This window comes from Myxine glutinosa, chromosome 1 (genome assembly GCF_964187855.1).
Source record: "Myxine glutinosa chromosome 1, kmMyxGlut1.1, whole genome shotgun sequence".
In the NCBI taxonomy this organism is placed as follows: domain Eukaryota; kingdom Metazoa; phylum Chordata; class Myxini; order Myxiniformes; family Myxinidae; genus Myxine; species Myxine glutinosa.
The window spans coordinates 281359612-281380872 of NC_136261.1; positions in this window are offsets into that span (position 1 = coordinate 281359612).

Here is a 21261-nt window from a genome sequence, read left to right on the forward strand (position 1 = left end):
TTCCTGCACCAACACAAGTGCGAAAAGTGGTTTTTCAAAACTAACACAAGTGCGAAAAGTGGTTTTTCAACACTATCACAAGTGCAAAAAGTGTTTTTTCCACACTAATACAAGTGCAAAAGTGGTTTCCTGCACCAACACAAGTGCGAAAAGTGGTTTTTCAACACTAACACAAGTGCGAATAGTGGTTTTTCAACACTAACACAAGTGCGAAAAGTGGTTTTTCAACACTATCACAAGTGCAACAAGTGTTTTTTCCAGAATAATACAAGTGCAAAAGTGGTTTCCTGCACCAACACAAGTGCGAAAAGTGGTTTTTCAACACTAACACAAGTGTGAAAAGTGGTTTTTCAACACTACCACAAGTGCGAAAAGTGTTTTTTCAACACTAACACAAGTGCGAAAAGTATTTTTTCCACACTAATACAAGTGCAAAAGTGGTTTCCTGCACCAACACAAGTGCGAAAAGTGGTTTTTCAACACTAACACAACTGCAAAAAGTGGTTTTTCAACACTATCACAAGTGCAAAAAGTGTTTTTTCCACACTAATACAAGTGCAAAAGTGGTTTCCTGCACCAACACAAATGCGAAAAGTGGTTTTTCAACACTAACAACACAAGTGCGAAAAGTGGTTTTTCAACACTAACACAAGTGCGAAAAGTGGTTTTTCCATACTAATACAAGTGCAAAAGTGGTTTCCTTCACCAACACAAGTGCGAAAAGTGGTTTTTCAACACTAACACAAATGCGAAAAGTGGTTTTTCAACACTAACACAAGTGCGAAAAGTGATTTTTCCACACTAATACAAGTGCAAAAGTGGTTTCCTGCATCAACACAAGTGTGAAAAGTGGTTTTTCAACACTAACACAAGTGCGAAAAGTGGTTTTTCAACACTATCACAAGTGCAAAAAGTTTTTTCCACACTAATACAAGTGCAAAAGTGGTTTCCTGCACCAACACAAGTGCGAAAAGTGGTTTTTCAACACTAACACAAGTGCGAATAGTGGTTTTTCAACACTAACACAAGTGCGAAAAGTGGTTTTTCAACACTATCACAAGTGCAACAAGTGTTTTTTCCACACTAATACAAGTGCAAAAGTGGTTTCCTTCACCAACACAAGTGCGAAAAGTGGTTTTTCAACACTAACACAAATGCGAAAAGTGGTTTTTCAACACTAACACAAGTGCGAAAAGTGATTTTTCCACACTAATACAAGTGCAAAAGTGGTTTCCTGCATCAACACAAGTGTGAAAAGTGGTTTTTCAACACTAACACAAGTGCGAAAAGTGGTTTTTCAACACTATCACAAGTGCAAAAAGTGTTTTTTCCACACTAATACAAGTGCAAAAGTGGTTTCCTGCACCAACACAAGTGCGAAAAGTGGTTTTTCAACATTAACACAAGTGCGAATAGTGGTTTTTCAACACTAACACAAGTGCGAAAAGTGGTTTTTCAACACTATCACAAGTGCAACAAGTGTTTTTTCCACACTAATACAAGTGCAAAACTGGTTTCCTGCACCAACACAAGTGCGAAAAGTGGTTTTTCAACACTAACACAAGTGCGAAAAATGGTTTTTCAACACTACCACAAGTGCGAAAAGTGGTTTTTCAACACTAACACAAGTGCGAAAAGTGTTTTTTCCACACTAATACAAGTGCAAAAGTGGTTTCCTGCACCAACACAAGTGCGAAAAGTGGTTTTTCAACACTAACACAAGTGCGAAAAGTGGTTTTTCAACACTATCACAAGTGCAAAAAGTGTTTTTTCCACACTAATACAAGTGCAAAAGTGGTTTCCTGCACCAACACAAGTGCGAAAAGTGGTTTTTCAACACTAACACAAGTGCAAAAAGTGGTTTTTCAACACTAACACAAGTGCGAAAAGTGGTTTTTCAACACTAACACAAGTGCGAAAAGTGGTTTTTCCACACCAATACAAGTGCAAAAGTGGTTTCCTGCACCAACACAAGTGCGAAATGTGGTTTTTCAACAATAACACAAGTGCGAAAAGTGGTTTTTCAACACTATCACAAGTGCAAAAAGTGTTTTTTCCACACTAATACAAGTGCAAAAGTGGTTTCCTGCACCAACACAAGTGCGAAAAGTGGTTTTTCAACACTAACACAAATGCGAAAAGTGGTTTTTCAACACTAACACAAGTGCGAAAAGTGGTTTTCCCACACTAATACAAGTGCAAAAGTGGTTTCCTGCAACAACACAAGTGCGAAAAGTGGTTTTTCAACACTAACACAAGTGCGAAAAGTGGTTTTTCAACACTATCACAAGTGCAAAAAGTGTTTTTTCCACACTAATACAAGTGCAAAAGTGGTTTCCTGCACCAACACAAGTGCGAAAAGTGGTTTTTCAACACTAACACAAGTGCGAAAAGTGGTTTTTCAACACTAACACAAGTGCGAAAAGTGGTTTTTCAACACTAACACAAGTGCGAAAAGTGGTTTTGCCACACTAATTCAAGTGCAAAAGTGGTTTCCTGCACCAACAGAAGTGCGAAAAGTGGTTTTTCAACACTAACACAAATGCGAAAAGTGGTTTTTCCACACCAATACAAGTGCAAAAGTGGTTTCCTGCACCAACACAAGTGCGAAATGTGGTTTTTCAACAATAACACAAGTGCGAAAAGTGGTTTTTCAACACTATCACAAGTGCAAAAAGTGTTTTTTCCACACTAATACAAGTGCAAAAGTGGTTTCCTGCACCAACACAAGTGCGAAAAGTGGTTTTTCAACACTAACACAAGTGCGAAAAGTGGTTTTTCAACACTATCACAAGTGCAACAAGTGTTTTTTCCACACTAATACAAGTGCAAAAGTGGTTTCCTTCACCAACACAAGTGCGAAAAGTGGTTTTTCAACACTAACACAAATGCGAAAAGTGGTTTTTCAACACTAACACAAGTGCGAAAAGTGATTTTTCCACACTAATACAAGTGCAAAAGTGGTTTCCTGCATCAACACAAGTGTGAAAAGTGGTTTTTCAACACTAACACAAGTGCGAAAAGTGGTTTTTCAACACTATCACAAGTGCAAAAAGTGTTTTTTCCACACTAATACAAGTGCAAAAGTGGTTTCCTGCACCAACACAAGTGCGAAAAGTGGTTTTTCAACATTAACACAAGTGCGAATAGTGGTTTTTCAACACTAACACAAGTGCGAAAAGTGGTTTTTCAACACTATCACAAGTGCAACAAGTGTTTTTTCCACACTAATACAAGTGCAAAACTGGTTTCCTGCACCAACACAAGTGCGAAAAGTGGTTTTTCAACACTAACACAAGTGCGAAAAATGGTTTTTCAACACTACCACAAGTGCGAAAAGTGGTTTTTCAACACTAACACAAGTGCGAAAAGTGTTTTTTCCACACTAATACAAGTGCAAAAGTGGTTTCCTGCACCAACACAAGTGCGAAAAGTGGTTTTTCAACACTAACACAAGTGCGAAAAGTGGTTTTTCAACACTATCACAAGTGCAAAAAGTGTTTTTTCCACACTAATACAAGTGCAAAAGTGGTTTCCTGCACCAACACAAGTGCGAAAAGTGGTTTTTCAACACTAACACAAGTGCAAAAAGTGGTTTTTCAACACTAACACAAGTGCGAAAAGTGGTTTTTCAACACTAACACAAGTGCGAAAAGTGGTTTTTCCACACCAATACAAGTGCAAAAGTGGTTTCCTGCACCAACACAAGTGCGAAATGTGGTTTTTCAACAATAACACAAGTGCGAAAAGTGGTTTTTCAACACTATCACAAGTGCAAAAAGTGTTTTTCCACACTAATACAAGTGCAAAAGTGGTTTCCTGCACCAACACAAGTGCGAAAAGTGGTTTTTCAACACTAACACAAATGCGAAAAGTGGTTTTTCAACACTAACACAAGTGCGAAAAGTGGTTTTCCCACACTAATACAAGTGCAAAAGTGGTTTCCTGCAACAACACAAGTGCGAAAAGTGGTTTTTCAACACTAACACAAGTGCGAAAAGTGGTTTTTCAACACTATCACAAGTGCAAAAAGTGTTTTTTCCACACTAATACAAGTGCAAAAGTGGTTTCCTGCACCAACACAAGTGCGAAAAGTGGTTTTTCAACACTAACACAAGTGCGAAAAGTGGTTTTTCAACACTAACACAAGTGCGAAAAGTGGTTTTTCAACACTAACACAAGTGCGAAAAGTGGTTTTGCCACACTAATTCAAGTGCAAAAGTGGTTTCCTGCACCAACAGAAGTGCGAAAAGTGGTTTTTCAACACTAACACAAATGCGAAAAGTGGTTTTTCAACACTTTTGCAAGTGCAAAAAGTGTTTTTTCCACACTAATACAAGTGCAAAAGTGGTTTCCTGCACCAACACAAGTGCGAAAAGTGGTTTTTCAACACTATCACAAGTGCGAAAAGTGGTTTTTCAACACTAATACAAGTGCAAAATAGTAGGGTGGCTTCGCAAAATTACCGTTACACGGTGGACAAAATCACCAAATTTGGCATGAACACTCCTAATGACCTATTAATCAATATTAGCCAAGGAGCCCTCGCGAATTTTTACGCGTATTCGTGTAAAACCAAAAAATCCAAAATGGCCGCCATCCAGTAATTAAAAACACATTTCCCGGGTTATATAAGTCATGGATAGCAAAAATTGGTATCAAAATATAAATTTTTAGGACACTGAATGTGTATTTTGATATTACAATATCACCAGTAAATTTAAAGGGACATTCAGTGATTTCATGTGAAGGGCGCCCTCAATGTTAGTGGGGGGGGGGGGGGGAAGCTTTTGGCTTGAATACATTGCTTATAACTCCAGGTCATCAATTATTGCGAATGATAAGCTGTAAACATTGTACCCTGGAAATACAACATTATCATTAGGAGTGCAAAATATCGAGCCCAAGAATTGGGCGTGTCGCTTATTGGATGTCACGCCTACCATTACAATCAGTATCCACTATAAACCAATGAGAGGTTTAGATTAAGACTTAAAGGTGGGACTCTTCTTCAGCATGTCATTCCTCCAAGCTTCTGCAGATTGATTGTCTTTAGGTCTCTCGGAGAGCAGGAAAGCCTTTCTTTGAAGGTTATGGAGAGTAAGGAGGGTGATTTGATGGGCATGCCTGGTTCGTGTGAGATGTGACACCTTCAGAAATGAGTCGGCTATGCCAGTGAAAGCCACATCTGCCTCTGTAAGGGCGGTAGTCCAGCCAGAACTTTCCAGAATATCTCCAAGTGTGTTCCACAGTGCCATTTCTGTGTGTAAACCACCTAACATAACAACATGCACTTTTCCCCCATGAGTATCAGGCCATTTCCACTGTACAAACTTTGCCAGGCTGATCAAAGGTAGTGACTGGAATTTGTCCTGGGTTGAGATACTCAATCGCTTGTCTCTGGACATCCATGCCGTGCTTTATCATTGCGGCGGTGGAAGACTTTTCGTAGAACATAGGCAGTAGTGAACACACAGCTGGAGGGTCTTCTATGGGAGGTTGCTGCGAAGCATGATAGGCAGCCCAGACGATGGCATCTTCATTGGTGACATCCTCCTCTAACAGTGCTAGTGCATGTTCGACCCAACTATTTTCCTGGATAAGTGCCTCATTTAAGCAGGTCTTGGTTGGCTCTGTGTTACTCTCAGGTACTTCAATTGCAGCGGTTGTTAAAGCTACAGCAGGGACAAAAGCATAACTGACCGGGAGAGACTGCTGTGTTGCACCAGAAGGGGGTATCATAGTAGGTGGTCTGCTCTCACCAGGATCAGTTTGTGTTGGAAACTGAAAGAGACTAATTCCAGTCCCATGAAAGGAGTCATGTGAAGTGGTTGAGCTAGGGTTATGGTCTAGGTTGTCTAGGGCACCAACAGTAAACAACCCTTTCCGGAGAAAAGCAGGGCATACAACGCCGTCTTCTTCAAATCGCTCACATACAGATGTGGCAATACAGTCCTCAAGGTCCATAACCCTGTCATATGAAATGCTGATACCCATCTGATACAATTGCTGGATGAGTTTCTTGCTTCTTGTCAGTCCATGAATATTGAGACCAATGTAAATGGGGAGAGGTGGCTCACGCTCCAGAGTATGTCTTGTTTCAACAGCTGATTCAGATGGAGTTTTCTTCTTTGTGTTGTAGAGAATGGTCTGTCCTATAGTGAGGCAAGCCTGTGATTCACATCTGTCTTGATCTTTCAAGTTAAGGCCATTAAGTATAAAGGAGACAAGTGATTTGAGGCTTGGGGGCATTGAATTTTCTTGACATTGTGTTGGGAAACAGCCAGTGAATTTGAAGCATTGATGGTTGAAAATGTCTTTGCGGATTATCGTTGCAGCTTTTGCTAGAATCTCAGCGGCTTCTGAGAAATCCCGTTTTTTCAAAGCTTCCTTCAACATATTTCGCATTCCTTCTTTGAAAACAATAACCGTGTTTCTACCATCGTTCTGTTCCTGTGCCTCTGGGAAGTGTTCCAGCAGTTGACGCTTCAGCCTAGTCTTGTTGACTTCTTTGTGGATACCCATGTCCTGAAGACGATTCACATAGAGTGAATGAATCTCTGAAAGCTTAAAGAGGAAAGTCCCAGAGTCTACAGCTATCTCAATGTAGCTTGTCAGCTCTACAAACACTCTAGACTCATTCACTTTTTCATTTACATTTGGTGATTCCCGACTCAACTTTCTGACGAGACTGCGGTAACGATTTCGCAGATGGGTCAGGCATTTTAAATGATACTTTGCTTCCATCGCAATCAAATCTCCTCCAACAATTCGAGCAAGAAGCTGTGTGTCATGCAGCTCTGTGATCATACATCGTTTTGCATAGGCCATTATTTATAGGAGTGTTTAAGCTTGTCTAATTATGCTGTTTGTTACCAAATGTACATAAACACATACTTCTGTTTAGCTAAAAAAAAACCTGACTTGATCACTGAAGTTCTGTAATTAAAGATAATAACTTGAAAAGTTGCTTACTTACCATAAAATATGTAGATTGTTAACAAAGGAGGCCAAAAAACTTTCCACCAATACATGTGCTTAGCAGTATAGTAAAGACAGCCTGTAGTCACAATGTCGCCCTCTAAATTAGGTATATAACTACGGATACCCACAAGGGTCACATTAAGGTTAGGATAAAAGCATAATTAAAACATTCACATTATTTCCATGTTCAAACCCTTGTCTCAAGAACGCACTATCTTGAGAAAAAATAGTTTAGATCACTTTTAAATTCAATTAGTTTGGATGTTGCAGTCAATATTATGTAGTTTGATTTCTTTGATCTTTAGACCTACGGGAAATAAACAACCATGTTGTCCATATGTGGTAGGTTATTTGTGTATCTTTTTTAAAAATAGGGCTTCAATAAAAATATTCTGGTATAATATAATCATACTTTGGTACAATTTAGCCATCGTATGACCGCTAAAAACCAAGGAAATTGCTATTTCAGCATAAATGGCGGCCATTTTGGATTTTTATGTTTTACTTTAATATTTCAGGAGGGTGACCGAACATGTTGAGGACATGGTTCTGATATTTAAGTAATATTTTGATACAATTTTGAATTGAACGGCAGCCATCTTGGATTTGTTTGTGTTACCATGGTTACGTACATATTTCGAGAGGGCTCCTCGCCTAAAATCAACTGATATACCCTAAGGAAGCCTCACACCAAAAATGGCGCTTTTGTCCGCCCGGTAACGGTAATCTTGAAAATTGACCCCAAGCCACCCCGCTAAAAGTGGTTTCCTGCACCAACACAAGTGCGAAAAGTGGTTTTTCAACACTACCACAAGTGCGAAAAGTGGTTTTTCAACACTAACACAAGTGCGAAAAGTGGTTTTTCAACATTGACACAAGTGCGAAAAGTGGTTTTTCCACACTAATACAAGTGCAAAAGTGGTTTCCTGCACCAACACAAGTGCGAAAAGTGGTTTTTCAATACTAACACAAGTGCGAGAAGTGGTTTTTCAACACTATCACAAGTGCAAAAAGTGTTTTTTCCACACTAATACAAGTGCAAAAGTGGTTTCCTGCACCAACACAAGTGCGAAAAGTGTTTTTTCAACACTAACACAAGTGCGAATAGTGGTTTTTCAACACTAACACAAGTGCGAAAAGTGGTTTTTCAACACTATCACAAGTGCAACAAGTGTTTTTTCCAGATTAATACAAGTGCAAAAGTGGTTTCCTGCACCAACACAAGTGCGAAAAGTGGTTTTTCAACATTAACACAAGTGCGAATAGTGGTTTTTCAACACTAACACAAGTGCGAAAAGTGTTTTTTCCACACTAATACAAGTGCAAAAGTGGTTTCCTGCACCAACACAAGTGCGAAAAGTGGTTTTTCAACACTAACACAAGTGCGAAAAGTGGTTTTTCAACACTAACACAAGTGCGAAAAGTGTTTTTTCCACACTAATACAAGTGCAAAAGTGGTTTCCTGCACCAACACAAGTGCGAAAAGTGGTTTTTCAACACTAACACAAGTGCGAAAAGTGGTTTTTCAACACTATCACAAGTGCAAAAAGTGTTTTTTCAACACTAACACAAGTGCGAAAAGTGTTTTTTCCACACTAATACAAGTGCAAAAGTGGTTTCCTGCACCAACACAAGTGCGAAAAGTGGTTTTTCAACACTAACACAAGTGCGAAAAGTGGTTTTTCAACACTATCACAAGTGCAAAAAGTGTTTTTTCCACACTAATACAAGTGCAAAAGTGGTTTCCTGCACCAACACAAGTGCGAAAAGTGGTTTTTCAACACTAACACAAGTGCAAAAAGTGGTTTTTCAACACTAACACAAGTGCGAAAAGTGGTTTTTCAACACTAACACAAGTGCGAAAAGTGGTTTTTCCACACCAATACAAGTGCAAAAGTGGTTTCCTGCACCAACACAAGTGCGAAATGTGGTTTTTCAACAATAACACAAGTGCGAAAAGTGGTTTTTCAACACTATCACAAGTGCAAAAAGTGTTTTTCCACACTAATACAAGTGCAAAAGTGGTTTCCTGCACCAACACAAGTGCGAAAAGTGGTTTTTCAACACTAACACAAATGCGAAAAGTGGTTTTTCAACACTAACACAAGTGCGAAAAGTGGTTTTCCCACACTAATACAAGTGCAAAAGTGGTTTCCTGCAACAACACAAGTGCGAAAAGTGGTTTTTCAACACTAACACAAGTGCGAAAAGTGGTTTTTCAACACTATCACAAGTGCAAAAAGTGTTTTTTCCACACTAATACAAGTGCAAAAGTGGTTTCCTGCACCAACACAAGTGCGAAAAGTGGTTTTTCAACACTAACACAAGTGCGAAAAGTGGTTTTTCAACACTAACACAAGTGCGAAAAGTGGTTTTTCAACACTAACACAAGTGCGAAAAGTGGTTTTGCCACACTAATTCAAGTGCAAAAGTGGTTTCCTGCACCAACAGAAGTGCGAAAAGTGGTTTTTCAACACTAACACAAATGCGAAAAGTGGTTTTTCAACACTTTTGCAAGTGCAAAAAGTGTTTTTTCCACACTAATACAAGTGCAAAAGTGGTTTCCTGCACCAACACAAGTGCGAAAAGTGGTTTTTCAACACTATCACAAGTGCGAAAAGTGGTTTTTCAACACTAATACAAGTGCAAAATAGTAGGGTGGCTTCGCAAAATTACCGTTACACGGTGGACAAAATCACCAAATTTGGCATGAACACTCCTAATGACCTATTAATCAATATTAGCCAAGGAGCCCTCGCGAATTTTTACGCGTATTCGTGTAAAACCAAAAAATCCAAAATGGCCGCCATCCAGTAATTAAAAACACATTTCCCGGGTTATATAAGTCATGGATAGCAAAAATTGGTATCAAAATATAAATTTTTAGGACACTGAATGTGTATTTTGATATTACAATATCACCAGTAAATTTAAAGGGACATTCAGTGATTTCATGTGAAGGGCGCCCTCAATGTTAGTGGGGGGGGGGGGGGGAAGCTTTTGGCTTGAATACATTGCTTATAACTCCAGGTCATCAATTATTGCGAATGATAAGCTGTAAACATTGTACCCTGGAAATACAACATTATCATTAGGAGTGCAAAATATCGAGCCCAAGAATTGGGCGTGTCGCTTATTGGATGTCACGCCTACCATTACAATCAGTATCCACTATAAACCAATGAGAGGTTTAGATTAAGACTTAAAGGTGGGACTCTTCTTCAGCATGTCATTCCTCCAAGCTTCTGCAGATTGATTGTCTTTAGGTCTCTCGGAGAGCAGGAAAGCCTTTCTTTGAAGGTTATGGAGAGTAAGGAGGGTGATTTGATGGGCATGCCTGGTTCGTGTGAGATGTGACACCTTCAGAAATGAGTCGGCTATGCCAGTGAAAGCCACATCTGCCTCTGTAAGGGCGGTAGTCCAGCCAGAACTTTCCAGAATATCTCCAAGTGTGTTCCACAGTGCCATTTCTGTGTGTAAACCACCTAACATAACAACATGCACTTTTCCCCCATGAGTATCAGGCCATTTCCACTGTACAAACTTTGCCAGGCTGATCAAAGGTAGTGACTGGAATTTGTCCTGGGTTGAGATACTCAATCGCTTGTCTCTGGACATCCATGCCGTGCTTTATCATTGCGGCGGTGGAAGACTTTTCGTAGAACATAGGCAGTAGTGAACACACAGCTGGAGGGTCTTCTATGGGAGGTTGCTGCGAAGCATGATAGGCAGCCCAGACGATGGCATCTTCATTGGTGACATCCTCCTCTAACAGTGCTAGTGCATGTTCGACCCAACTATTTTCCTGGATAAGTGCCTCATTTAAGCAGGTCTTGGTTGGCTCTGTGTTACTCTCAGGTACTTCAATTGCAGCGGTTGTTAAAGCTACAGCAGGGACAAAAGCATAACTGACCGGGAGAGACTGCTGTGTTGCACCAGAAGGGGGTATCATAGTAGGTGGTCTGCTCTCACCAGGATCAGTTTGTGTTGGAAACTGAAAGAGACTAATTCCAGTCCCATGAAAGGAGTCATGTGAAGTGGTTGAGCTAGGGTTATGGTCTAGGTTGTCTAGGGCACCAACAGTAAACAACCCTTTCCGGAGAAAAGCAGGGCATACAACGCCGTCTTCTTCAAATCGCTCACATACAGATGTGGCAATACAGTCCTCAAGGTCCATAACCCTGTCATATGAAATGCTGATACCCATCTGATACAATTGCTGGATGAGTTTCTTGCTTCTTGTCAGTCCATGAATATTGAGACCAATGTAAATGGGGAGAGGTGGCTCACGCTCCAGAGTATGTCTTGTTTCAACAGCTGATTCAGATGGAGTTTTCTTCTTTGTGTTGTAGAGAATGGTCTGTCCTATAGTGAGGCAAGCCTGTGATTCACATCTGTCTTGATCTTTCAAGTTAAGGCCATTAAGTATAAAGGAGACAAGTGATTTGAGGCTTGGGGGCATTGAATTTTCTTGACATTGTGTTGGGAAACAGCCAGTGAATTTGAAGCATTGATGGTTGAAAATGTCTTTGCGGATTATCGTTGCAGCTTTTGCTAGAATCTCAGCGGCTTCTGAGAAATCCCGTTTTTTCAAAGCTTCCTTCAACATATTTCGCATTCCTTCTTTGAAAACAATAACCGTGTTTCTACCATCGTTCTGTTCCTGTGCCTCTGGGAAGTGTTCCAGCAGTTGACGCTTCAGCCTAGTCTTGTTGACTTCTTTGTGGATACCCATGTCCTGAAGACGATTCACATAGAGTGAATGAATCTCTGAAAGCTTAAAGAGGAAAGTCCCAGAGTCTACAGCTATCTCAATGTAGCTTGTCAGCTCTACAAACACTCTAGACTCATTCACTTTTTCATTTACATTTGGTGATTCCCGACTCAACTTTCTGACGAGACTGCGGTAACGATTTCGCAGATGGGTCAGGCATTTTAAATGATACTTTGCTTCCATCGCAATCAAATCTCCTCCAACAATTCGAGCAAGAAGCTGTGTGTCATGCAGCTCTGTGATCATACATCGTTTTGCATAGGCCATTATTTATAGGAGTGTTTAAGCTTGTCTAATTATGCTGTTTGTTACCAAATGTACATAAACACATACTTCTGTTTAGCTAAAAAAAAACCTGACTTGATCACTGAAGTTCTGTAATTAAAGATAATAACTTGAAAAGTTGCTTACTTACCATAAAATATGTAGATTGTTAACAAAGGAGGCCAAAAAACTTTCCACCAATACATGTGCTTAGCAGTATAGTAAAGACAGCCTGTAGTCACAATGTCGCCCTCTAAATTAGGTATATAACTACGGATACCCACAAGGGTCACATTAAGGTTAGGATAAAAGCATAATTAAAACATTCACATTATTTCCATGTTCAAACCCTTGTCTCAAGAACGCACTATCTTGAGAAAAAATAGTTTAGATCACTTTTAAATTCAATTAGTTTGGATGTTGCAGTCAATATTATGTAGTTTGATTTCTTTGATCTTTAGACCTACGGGAAATAAACAACCATGTTGTCCATATGTGGTAGGTTATTTGTGTATCTTTTTTAAAAATAGGGCTTCAATAAAAATATTCTGGTATAATATAATCATACTTTGGTACAATTTAGCCATCGTATGACCGCTAAAAACCAAGGAAATTGCTATTTCAGCATAAATGGCGGCCATTTTGGATTTTTATGTTTTACTTTAATATTTCAGGAGGGTGACCGAACATGTTGAGGACATGGTTCTGATATTTAAGTAATATTTTGATACAATTTTGAATTGAACGGCAGCCATCTTGGATTTGTTTGTGTTACCATGGTTACGTACATATTTCGAGAGGGCTCCTCGCCTAAAATCAACTGATATACCCTAAGGAAGCCTCACACCAAAAATGGCGCTTTTGTCCGCCCGGTAACGGTAATCTTGAAAATTGACCCCAAGCCACCCCGCTAAAAGTGGTTTCCTGCACCAACACAAGTGCGAAAAGTGGTTTTTCAACACTACCACAAGTGCGAAAAGTGGTTTTTCAACACTAACACAAGTGCGAAAAGTGGTTTTTCAACATTGACACAAGTGCGAAAAGTGGTTTTTCCACACTAATACAAGTGCAAAAGTGGTTTCCTGCACCAACACAAGTGCGAAAAGTGGTTTTTCAATACTAACACAAGTGCGAGAAGTGGTTTTTCAACACTATCACAAGTGCAAAAAGTGTTTTTTCCACACTAATACAAGTGCAAAAGTGGTTTCCTGCACCAACACAAGTGCGAAAAGTGTTTTTTCAACACTAACACAAGTGCGAATAGTGGTTTTTCAACACTAACACAAGTGCGAAAAGTGGTTTTTCAACACTATCACAAGTGCAACAAGTGTTTTTTCCAGATTAATACAAGTGCAAAAGTGGTTTCCTGCACCAACACAAGTGCGAAAAGTGGTTTTTCAACACTAACACAAGTGTGAAAAGTGGTTTTTCAACACTAACACAAGTGTGAAAAGTGGTTTTTCAACACTACCACAAGTGCGAAAAGTGTTTTTTCAACACTAACACAAGTGCGAAAAGTATTTTTTCCACACTAATACAAGTGCAAAAGTGGTTTCCTGCACCAACACAAGTGCGAAAAGTGGTTTTTCAACACTAACACAAGTGCAAAAAGTGGTTTTTCAACACTATCACAAGTGCAAAAAGTGTTTTTTCCACACTAATACAAGTGCAAAAGTGGTTTCCTGCACCAACACAAATGCGAAAAGTGGTTTTTCAACACTAACAACACAAGTGCGAAAAGTGGTTTTTCAACACTAACACAAGTGCGAAAAGTGGTTTTTCCACACTAATACAAGTGCAAAAGTGGTTTCCTTCACCAACACAAGTGCGAAAAGTGGTTTTTCAACACTAACACAAATGCGAAAAGTGGTTTTTCAATAGTTTCGCAAGTGCAAAAAGTGTTTTTTCCACACTAATACAAGTGCAAAAGTGGTTTCCTGCACCAACACAAGTGCGAAAAGTGGTTTTTCAACACTAACACAAGTGCGAAAAGTGGTTTTTCCACACTAATACAAGTGCAAAAGTGGTTTCCTGCACCAACACAAGTGTGAAAAGTGGTTTATCAACACTAACACAGGTGCGAAAAGTGGTTTTTCCACACTAATACAAGTGCAAAAGTGGTTTCCTGCACCAACACAAGTGCGAAAAGTGGTTTTTCAACAATAACACAAGTGCGAAAAGTGGTTTTTCAACACTATCACAAGTGCAAAAAGTGTTTTTCCCACACTAATACAAGTGCAAAAGTGGTTTCCTGCACCAACACAAGTGCGAAAAGTGGTTTTTCAACACTAACACAAGTGCGAAAAGTGGTTTTTCAACACTAACACAATTGCAAAAAGTGGTTTTCCCACACTAATACAAGTGCAAAAGTGGTTTCCTGCAACAACACGAGTGCGAAAAGTGGTTTTTCAACACTAACACAAATGCGAAAAGTGGTTTTTCAACACTTTCGCAAGTGCAAAAAGTGTTTTTTCCACACTAGTACAAGTGCAAAAGTGGTTTCCTGCACCAACACAAGTGTGAAAAGTGGTTTTTCAACACTAACACAAGTGCGAAAAGTGGTTTTTCAACACTAACACAAGTGCGAAAAGTGGTTTTTCAACACTAACACAAGTGCGAAAAGTGTTTTTTCCACACTAATACAAGTGCAAAAGTGGTTTCCTGCACCAACACAAGTGCGAAAAGTGGTTTTTCAACACTAACACAAGTGCGAAAAGTGGTTTTTCAACACTACCACAAGTGCGAAAAGTGGTTTTTCAACACTAACACAAGTGCGAAAAGTGTTTTTTCCACACTAATACAAGTGCAAAAGTGGTTTCCTGCACCAACACAAGTGCGAAAAGTGGTTTTTCAACACTAACACAAGTGCGAAAATTGGTTTTTCAACACTATCACAAGTGCGAAAAGTGTTTTTCCACACTAATACAAGTGCAAAAGTGGTTTCCTGCACCAACACAAGTGCGAAAAGTGGTTTTTCAACACTATCACAAGTGCAAAAAGTGTTTTTTCCACACTAACACAAGTGCAAAAAGTGGTTTCCTTCACCAACACCAGTGCGAAAAGTGGTTTTTCAACACTAACACAAGTGCAAAAAGTGGTTTTTCAACACTATCACAAGTGCAAAAGTGGTTTCCTGCACCAGCACAAGTGCGAAAAGTGGTTTGTCAACACTAACACAAGTGCGAAAAGTGGTTTTTCAACACTAAGTGGTTGAACAACACTAAGTGGCCGTGCGGAGGCCCAAAAGGACCCACGGCAGCCGGTCGGCCCAACCGCCGTCCTGAAGGCCGGCCATGAGCGCGGCCTTCATGGAGCGGTGGAATCGCTCGCACAACCCGTTGGCTTTGGGGTGGTAGGCCGTAGTACAGTGGAGCTTGACCCCCAGGTTGCGGGCGACCGTGCCCCACAGCACGGAGGTGAACTGCGGTCCGCGGTCCGACGAGATGTCCGCCGATGCGCCAAAGCGGGCAACCCAGGTGGCGATGAAAGCCTGCACCACGTCAGCGGTGGTGGTGGAGACGAAGGGAACGGCCTCTGGCCACCTGGTGGTCCTGTCCACCATGGTGAGCAGGTGTGTGAACCCCCGTGATGTGGGGAGGGGGCCCACCAGGTCCACGTTGATGTGGTCGAAACGTCGTTCGGGCACAGTGAAAGGTGCCAGCGGGGCCTGGGTGTGTCGGTGGACCTTGGCCTGTTGGCAGGCTGTGCAGGTGCTGGTACAATCGCGGACGTCCCGTCGAAGGCCGCGCCAGACGAATCGCGCTGACACCAGCTTCTGGGAAGCTTTCCGGCCCGGGTGGGAAAGGCCGTGGAGGGAGGCGAAGATGTGGCGTTGCCAGGTAACGGGCACGATGGGGCGAGGCTGGTCTTGGGAGACGTCGCAGAGCAGGACAGTGTCCGCGAAGGGGATGTCGGCCAGGCGGAGGCCCGTGTCCGCCGCCCGGAGGGCTTGCACCGTGGTGTCGGTGGTTTGGTCCGCCGCCATAAGCGCGAAGTCCACGCCGAGGTGGACCGCGTTCGCGCTGGCCCGAGAAAGACAGTCGGCCACGGCGTTGTCTTTGCCGGCGACGTGCCGGATGTCCGTGGTAAACTCCGACACGGCGGAGAGGTGGCGCTGTTGGCGGGCCGACCACGGCTCCGTGACCGTGCCATTGCGTAAACCAACGGCTTGTGGTCGACGAACGCCGTGAAGGGTCGGCCCTCCAGGAGGTGGCGGAAATGGCGAACGGTCAGGTGTAGACCGAGGAGCTCACGGTCAAACGTGCTATATTTGAGCTCGTTCGGCCGGAGCTGCCGGCTGAAAAAAGCGAGTGGCTGCCAAACCCCGTTCACCCATTGCTCATGTACGGCGCCCACCGCGTATTCGGAGGCATCCGTGGTGAGGGCGATGGGAGCGTTGAGCACCGGGTGAGCGAGCAGTGTTGCGTCGGCGAGGGCCCGCTTTGAGCTGTTGAAGGCCGCGTCCATTGCTGCGGACCAGACGACGTCGTGCTTGGCCGGCTTGCCCCGGAGGGCTTTGTAGAGGGGCCGCATGAGTTGAGCAGCGCGGGGCACGAAGCGGTGATAGAAATTCACCATTCCCAGGAATTCCTGCAGGGCCTTTATGGAGCGGGGACACGGAAACGTGGTGATGGCCTCGACCTTGGTTGGCAGCGGCACGGCCCCATTCTTGGTGATGTGGTGGCCCATAAAATCAACGGCCGTCGTGCCGAAGTGGCATTTGGCCGGGTTGACGATGAGGCCGTGCTCGCTGAGGCACCGGAACAGTGTTCGGAGGTGGAGGAGGTGCTCGGCCCGGGACGTGCTGGCGACGAGGATGTCGTCCAGGTAATCGAAGAGGAACGGCAGGTCACGCAGCACGCCGTCCATCAAGCGCTGGAACGCCTGAGCCGCGTTCTTGAGGCCAAACGGCATCCGCAGGAATTCGAACAAGCCGAACGGCGTGATGATGGCCGTTTTAAGGACGTCGGCCGCCCTGACAGGCACCTGGTGATATCCCCGTATTAGATCGATTTTTGAAAAAATGACCCATCCTGCCAGACGGGCGGAGAAGTCTTGGATGTGTGGGATCGGATACCTGTCGGGGGTGGTAGCGTCGTTAAGGTGGCGGTAGTCGCCACATGGGCGCCAGCCGCCCCCTGGTTTTGGGACGATGTGTAGTGGCGAAGCCCACGCGCTATCGGAGCGCCGCACGATGCCGAGGTGTTCCAAAGCGTCGAACTCGGCTTTGGCCACGGCGAGCTTGGCTGGGTCGAGGCGGCGGGCTCTGGCGTAGAGCGGCGGGCCCGTGGTTGGTATGTGGTGCTCGATCCCATGTCGTACCGCGACGGCCGAAAACGTCGGCCGCGTGAGGGCCGGGAACTCCGTGAGCAGGCGAGCAAACTCGTTCGCCGCCGGGAGGGCGCATGCCAGCTCGGTCGGAGCGGAGCTGCTCAATGTGCATACCAGGGAGCTGAAGGTCTCGGCATTGATGAGGTGACGCCGTTGGACGTCCACCAGCAGTCCGTGTGCACAGAGGAAGTCGGCGCCTAGCAGAGCCATGGGCACGCTTGCGGTTACAAACGTCCAAGTAAAGCGTTGGCCGCCGAAGCAGAGGGTGACGTTGCGCGGGCCGAAGGTGCGGATGGCCGATCCGTTGGCCGCAACCAAGGAGGGGCCGCAAACCACGGACTGCCTGTCCTGATCAGAGGCGGGTATGATGCTCAGTTGGGCGCCGGTGTCGCACAGGAAGCGCTGTCCGGACGCTTTGTCCATGTTGAAAAGTAAGTTGCCCGTGTGGCCGGCGCTCATGGCTGGTAATGAACGCCGGCCCGGCCGTTTCCCGGCCTGCCGAAGGTGCACGGGGGTCGGCATGTCCGGGCCTTCTGTCCGAACCTGGCATGATAGTAACACCACGCTTGGTCAGGTGGAGGCCCCGGTCGTCGTGCTGGAGGTGGTCGGCTCGGCGTAGCGGCCGCCAATTGCGTCGGCAGTTCGGTCGTCGACCGTGCCGGGTGCTCGGGCGCCATGGGCGTTGCGTCGGACGGCGGTGGGCCCCAGGTCGCTGCTGCAATGCGTTGGCCTGCCGCGGAGATCTTGTCGGCTTCCCTGGCGAGGGCGCGGGGATCCGTGATCGTCCTGCTCGCCAGGGCGAGGCGTACCGGGCTAGGCAGCTGACGGAGGAACAGCTCCCGGAACAGGAATGCCGGAGAGTGCTCGCCGAGCAGCGAAAGCATGTAGTCCATTCGCTTGGACGGGCGCGTGTCGCCGAGCTCGGGCAGGTCGAGCAGGCGCCGTGCGCGTTCCGCCGATGAGAGGGCGAAAGCGTCGAGGAGGAGCTTTTTAATCGCGCCGTATTTGTCAACGGCTGGCGGGCTCTCGAGGAGGCTCAGGGCGCGGGCTGCGGTGGCTGAACCGAGCGCTGCTACCACATGGTGGAAGCGGGTGTCGTCGGCCATGATGCCTCGCAGGGCGAACAGGGAGTCCGCCTGGGCGAACCAAACCGCCGCGTGAGCCTCCCAGAAGGTAGGCAGTTTGAGGGCAACTGCCGTGTCCATGTCAGTAGGTCACCAATGTAGGATCTGTGCTCCCACGTAATCGGAAGAATGGACGCGACAAAAAGCTGGAATTCGTCCGAGTTTCTTTATTGTCACAAAACAACTCGGGTACTCTGAAAAGCCCGTTTATCGGGCAGCAATATATATACACATTATCCCGGAGCGTTTGCCCGGGGAAGGCGAGAGGGGGCGTGGCCGGGCGTCCTGGCCGCGGCCTGGCAAGTCGAGGGCGGGCATGCCCGGGCGTCCTGGACGAGCCCGGCATGGTGATCGCTCCGCGGCCTTGGTAGGTGCAAGGCGATTGTGTAAACCCAGCGGTAGCCGCTACATTAGTGTCTTATTGTTATTAAATAGTGTTACTGTGTTATTGTTATTAAATGGTGTTCGTGTGTTATTGTTATTAAATAGTGTTAGTGTGTTGTTATTAAATAGTGTTTGTGTGGTATTATTATTAAATAGTGTTTGTGTGGTATTATTATTAAATGGTGTTAGTGTGTTATTGTTATTAAATAGTGTTAGTGTGTTATTGTTATTAAATAGTGTTAGTGTGTTATTGTTATTAAATAGTGTTAGTGTGTTATTGCTATTAAATAGTGTTGGTGTTATTATTATTAAATACTGTTTGTTGTGAAAATCAACCAAATCCACAACTCGTCCCATAGATAGGTTTAATTTCAATTAGATCGTGACATCATCCTGTAAAATACACCATGCAACATACATGTCAGGATCAAGGCATCATATGAGAAAGATTGGATATATCAGTCAATGCAAGCAAGCCTAGAATATAAGTGGGTACGTACCATTCAATTCTACATGTCATTGTATAAAGTCGCAGGAGTGGCCTCGAGTCGCGGATGTCCCGAGGTTTTATAGACACCGCCCAGTGGTTTAAGTGAGCGTCACACCTGGGTTCAACTTTGATACATCGCACCTGGGTTCAACTTTGATACATTTTCACCACATTCTCCCCGCCGTTAGAACTATGCTGCCACTAAGCAGGAAGCGAGCGCGCGTCAGCATTAATGGGTAGAGGAAGTCATTATATCATTATTAGGGTGTCAAAGAAATATTCCTATTGATTCTTGTCTTTGCGCCATTGTGTTATGTTTCGCACACTGTCAAAGCGTCTTTAGGGCTTCCTGGAAAGCGCTATACGAAACAAATCCATTATCAGTAGTACAGGTCAGTCGGTCCATCCATAGAGGTCAGTGTGGCGAATTACCCTGCCAGCACAGGTTCGGAAACTACCGGGTACGACGTCCCCAAATCCGGAGTCCCCTGCTTCGGAGTAGCTGCTGGAGGCAGGTGTCGGAGGGGCACCTCAGTGCCCTCACCACTTCAGGCAGGGGTGTATCAGGCGAAGGGAGAGACGGCAGATGTTCTCTAGGTGCACTCATAGCCTGGTTAGCAAACATGTCCGATACTGGCAGACGATGAGCCTGTGGGTCACAATAGTCTAGTCTCACAGGCCTATGTGCTGGATAAGGTGTACCTTTTCGATATGCAACTCATTACATAAGGTGTACCTTGCACGTAAGGTGTACCTTGTCGAAGAGCGAATGTCCATTCGTCGCAATGCAACGCATTTCAGGCAGATGTGTCGATGTGGAAGATGTGTAAATCAGTAAGCCATGTCTATTCGTCGCAAGGCAACACATTACAGGAAGATGTGTCGATGTGGAAGATGTGTAAATCAGTAAGCCTCTTTACAGTAAGCTGTAACAGTAAGTAAGATTACATGACAGGAGGCCATGACAGTGTAAGTCAATTTCAGTAAGTCTGTACCAGCCTAGGAGTTGTAACAGTAAGTAAGATTACATGACAGGAGGCCATTACAGTAAGTCCATTACAGTAAGTCCGTACCTGCCTTGGCTCCCAAGGGTACATGGTCGATCCACGTTAGATCCATGTCATGGAATTGCCGAGGGAGAGAACCGACGAGAGCCATAACGAGAGTTACGCGATACCCCGGAGTCCCCCTTGTTTTGAAATCACGAGACTCGAGCGCCCTCTGACGGCAGCGCGTACGACTCACAAGCTCCGGCAAATAGGTTTACAAGCAAAACGTATGCCACGAGTGCCCTCCGAAGGCTGCCCGAACAACCGGCATGGCAGATTACGACGACGCACAAAACGACCGAAATGCGCCTTCCCAGCGAAGCGCGCAGAATCTCCCGACCTGCAGCACAGCGCTCAGAGGATCGGAGAAGACCGGCTATACCGGCTACCGGCTACCGAGAGAACGTCCCGGATGGATTGTCCATCCATGGCCCGTTCGGCTATACCACCGGCTATACCGGCTACCGAGAGAACGTCCCGGATGGATTGTCCATCCATGGCCCGTTCGGCTAAACCGGCTACCGAGAGAACGGGATTGTCCATCCATGGCCCGTTCGGCCATACCGGCTACCGAGAGACGTCCCGGAGGGATTGTATCCATGGCCCGTCCTATTGACTACGCGGCGATACCGGCTATACCGGCTACCGTCCCGGAGGGATTGAGAAAACGTCGAGGTCGAGAAATGGAAAACGTCCCGGATGGATCGGCCATCCATGATGGTCCATCCATGGCCCGGATGGATGGATCGACATCCAAGAGGATGGCCCGGATGGATGGATCGACATCCAAGAGGATGGCCCGGATGGATGGGGCCCGGATGGATGGATCGACATCCAAGAGGATGGCCCGGATGGATGGAT